This window comes from Lepidothrix coronata, unplaced genomic scaffold (assembly GCF_001604755.1).
Source record: "Lepidothrix coronata isolate B3197 unplaced genomic scaffold, Lepidothrix_coronata-1.0 Scaffold97, whole genome shotgun sequence".
In the NCBI taxonomy this organism is placed as follows: Eukaryota; Metazoa; Chordata; class Aves; order Passeriformes; family Pipridae; genus Lepidothrix; species Lepidothrix coronata.
In genome coordinates this window covers 1,218,255-1,222,711 of record NW_016690277.1, presented here as the reverse complement: position 1 = coordinate 1,222,711, position 4,457 = coordinate 1,218,255, and the positions used below count along the sequence as shown (strand labels likewise).

At 36.6% G+C, this 4,457-nt stretch overlaps 1 long non-coding RNA gene across 1 annotated transcript; it reads left to right on the top strand.

The window, feature by feature from the left end:
- The first annotated feature begins 271 nt into the window (after positions 1–271).
- On the top strand, positions 272–4,240 carry LOC108500950. Its single transcript, XR_001876089.1, has 3 exons — positions 272–423; positions 535–657; positions 4,009–4,240. It is a non-coding gene; the product is annotated as an uncharacterized LOC108500950 (long non-coding RNA).
- The last annotated feature ends 217 nt before the right edge of the window (positions 4,241–4,457 follow it).

Below are 4,457 nucleotides of genomic sequence, written 5' to 3'. Positions count from 1 at the left end.
CTACATTCACTGATAAGGATCACTGATACTATTTGTATATCCTCCTAGTAGATAGAAATACCTTTTCAGGAATCTGCCTGCCTATAATTAGAAAATTGCTGGTGCCTAGCTGGAGATAACAAGTAGAATAATGGCACATTACATTTTGCTGAACTGAGCCTGTGTGACATTGTCATAAGGCACACAAAACCTAAACCATGATGGAGTCACAGAGCTACCTTCTATGACCTTTGTGTAGAGCAAAGCACTACAACTGGAGAAAGATCACTGTTTGGTGGGGTTCCCTCAGATCTGCTCTCCTACCTTAAAGTGTTTCCAGGGTGTGTGGTTTCCCCACAGGAACTCACTGATGAGCATGTTTGTATGGTGGTAGATGTACATGTCATTGCTTTGCTTTCCACGTGTGGCAGTGACATGGTACAGGTGGCTGGAATGGGAGTCTCTAACACACACCACCCCCTCGAACTACCCCCGAAAGCCCCACAACACTAAACCTCCAGATATGTCCTTTTCTGCTGTATTTGTAATATGCAGAGGTGAACAGTACAGTAATTGAGGATCATTATGCATCTTCTTCAGTTTTACCTTAGCAATGCAAGTCCTCTGAATCTGTGAATCACATGAGAATGGATCTTTTTAGGATACTGTAGATATCAGGTAAGTTAACTTGATTTATGCTGAAACAAGTGATTTCTCCTCTTCACAGTATGCTGAATTTGATTTTAATTTGCACTGAGGCAAAAGTCCCTTCAGTAAGTCAGTCTTGCCTAGATGAGAATGTCTTTGCTTTTGAGCTTTTGTCATGAAACTGAATTTGTGGAACCATTATAGGAAAGTAAGTGCTGTTTGTAGGAATTCAGCACTTGCAGTCTTTCAGTTAAGAACTGACAGATCTCTCACCCATGTGTGTTTCTGAGTGACTCCAAAGTCTTGTTTTGCTTTGTATTTCCAAAGAAGTCAAAAGAGGGAAATAAAATGAAATTTTTACATGTTATACATCAATAAACATACACACACAGAAACATAAGCACTTCAGCCCACCCAAAAGTAAGGAGAACCTTCCTGAAGAACTGAGGCAGTGCTGTTTGCTGTCTGATATGGTGCACATGTGGTCCTAAACTTGACCTTGTTACACTAACCTTTGTCATTTTTAGGAATAGTTACAGTCAAGTTGCGAGAGCTGTATGTAGGGAGTGGTCATATTTGTGAATCAGACTTGGGGAATCAAGTGCTGCATTTTTGCAGCAGGCTTCTAGATTTGGTTGGGAAGGAATGGTACAACTTGTGTATATTGTCCACCCAAATGTCACTGTGTAGCTAAAGCTGAATATTTAAGTGGGTTATATGTATTGTCACTTCACCCTGTGGCAACTGTTGCTACAGTGAGAGGCTGGAAGGCCTTTAATGGGAACTGAGATGTACCTCTGCACAGACTGCATCCAAAGAGATGTATTACCTATTTCCAGAGGCATAACCTCTTCTCGCGACACTTAAGATTGGTTAAGTCTATGTCCAAAGTCCACTGTTTATTACCTAAAATGATATTCTACATGGCTTTGAAGCCTGTTACAAGGATTAAAATGACAAATTATCTTCTGGGCATCTAGTGGATTATTACACTGTTTTTATCTGTGAACAAAGCAAACAGGTTTCAAGTTAGCATCAAAGACGCGTGATTTTGAGATACCAAACAGTTTGCTCATGGTCCTGCTGATGCAATGGATCACATTTACCCTGTGGAAAGATTAATGTAGATATCATGTGACATCTTCTCTGTGACTCTTTGACCACTACTAAAGCACAGTATTTTGTTGTGTCATCCCACACCCATTTGTCAACCATACGTAATTGATTAGGCTACTGTAACATTTTTATTCTGCACATGAAGTTCTCTCCTCAGCAATCTCTCCCTTCCAAAATCTACATTCATCATTAATTACAAAATCAATGGGAGAGATGGTCTGGACATATACAATTGATAGCTTCCCTCTTCAGATTAGCATAACCTCCCAATTCATTACGTGGAGTGAATAATACAGTTGCTGCCACCATGAAAAGGGGCAGGTCACCTGCTGTAAATTTCTTAACAAAATGTGCTGTCATGTACCTTTTCACTTGCTGAGTGTTTACTGTGTGTTTGGAGGAGTCCATCTTCTTTCTGAGCCCAGATTTGTCTCCTCTCTTTTGGCAAAGCAACAATCATGATTTTAAACAACTAAATGCTTAAATGTTGAAAGACTGAGAGGTTCCTCTTGAAAGCTGCAGTGATTAAACTGAATACTGCATAGCCCTGAGACTGTAACTATGAATAAGATATTAAAAAAAGATGAAAGGATTGAAAAATTTGGTCCCTCTAAACCCAGTGATGTTTCTTGCATGAGAAAGGTGATGGGAATTTAGGCCACAGCGTGCATACTTTCCTGTGTTTTAGCATATTAAAAGATTGATATCCCCCAGATTTTTTTTCCACTCTGTACTATTTTAGGATTAGAGTCTTCCATTCCTCTTTTCTCAAAGAAAATATTCTTTCAGTCACATTTTCCAAAATAGCCTCTGTGGCCTTTCAGTAGCTACCCACTTATACATTTACAAGTCATGTCAGTTACAAAATAGATGTAACATTTCCTGTAAGTCAGAAATGCAGCTGACATTAAATAAGTATTCCTTTAATAGATGGCTAGAAGAATAACATCCTTTTGGGTTTTTTTAAGATGACAATCAAGGATCAGATTCTGATATCACTGTCCATGTTGTACCTTATTCCAGGAGCTTCACTAAAGTGAATGAGACACCTTAGGGAGTAAGGAAGTGGACAATCAGAGTAATCTTTACACTCTACCTGTCAGTGCAAAGACACTGGAATCTTTATGCTGAATAAAACTTATCACAAATTATATCTATATATGAGGAATCTATATCTTCAATTATAAGATAAGAAGGATGATTTAGGCATTTAAATAAAGGGAATGTATGCTTGAAATTTCCATAAACATTAATGGAAATTTTATTGGAGTTTTAGGAGGAGTAAAACATCATTCCAAATTAATTAACTGCAAGAAAGCCCTTTACCTCAGCAGGATTTGAACCAGGTTTCAAGTGATTTAGTGACTTTAATGGACTTTATTCTAGGGATTATAAAATCATGCCTTGTAATGTTTAAATTGGAGTTATAAAACTAAAGGTATGAACTGAACTGAAACATTATTAGAAAATTGTCATCTGTAATAAATAAATTAGGGACAATACCTGAAGCAAGGCTAATACTAGTATTTACAACAAAATTCAAGCCAGACTATGAAAAAGAGTATTGATAGTTGTCTTTCTTGTTATTAAATTGTAGTATAATTATCTATGTGTTAGGAGTGAATAGAATATACAGATAATTACAAACATGCCTTAGACCAAAGATGTCTTCATCTAGTTTGGTATGAAGAGAAATTTATGATCTGATTTTATTAGCACTTCTGGATTGCCCCTTGAGCTAATTTTGCAATATCCCAATGTGATTACCATTCATGGGTTTTATTTAGATCTCAGTGAAGAAAATTACTGCAATCTCTTGCTCTTCATATGTACATTCTGAGTCAGATATTCCCCTCCAGAAAACTTTCCAATAGGATTCACTGGTGAAAATCCAATTGCAAAATCAAAGTCTTTTGTCTATGGAAATGGTGATGTCTTTCAGCACAGAAAATAAGTGCAAAGTGCATTTAATGATTAAAGCTGTACTTTTAGTGGTACTTCCCTGTCAAATATATATTTCTATTATTTGCTTCAGTATTGTTTCTCATATTCCAAATCATGGGGTTTTCCTGTGTTTGTCAGCTCCTCAGTCATCTGGCAGGATTTCCTAGTTGTTATTTTCCAGTAGTCATAATTCCATGATAATACCACAATCCTTGCCAGAACCCCTTTGTCTCACTTTAAATAACTCTTCCACAGCCTTTTAATGTGCTCTGCAAACCTCAGCCACCATCTATCTCATCTTTCCTGCCTTTCCCAAACTAGATACACAACTCTCATTACAACAGCACATGAAGAAAGGAAGGTGGATGAACCTGATCTGAGATTTCTGCATAAATAAGGTTTTCTTAGCTAAATAGAGGCTCTTTTCATGTGAAAATAAACCAAAGTTGCAGACTATTGGCCTGTGTAACTAAATTTATGAAGTTTTCTAAAAGCACATTATTGACTTGTTTATCTGTGATTCAGTGTCGCTACATTTTATGATGTAAATGTGTACTTAGGAGCCTTTATAAAATGCAGATTATTGACCCAGTGCTATAAATATTTACTCACAGTTTTAAAACTCCAATGATTTAACATATTTGTATGGCTATTCATTTTTAAAAAAGAAAATGCCACAGTAGTATATCTGTATTTGAAATTAATAATAAAATGCCTAGAATTACCTCAAAAAGCTGTTAACAGTACTTTCAGAGCAATTTTAAACTTTA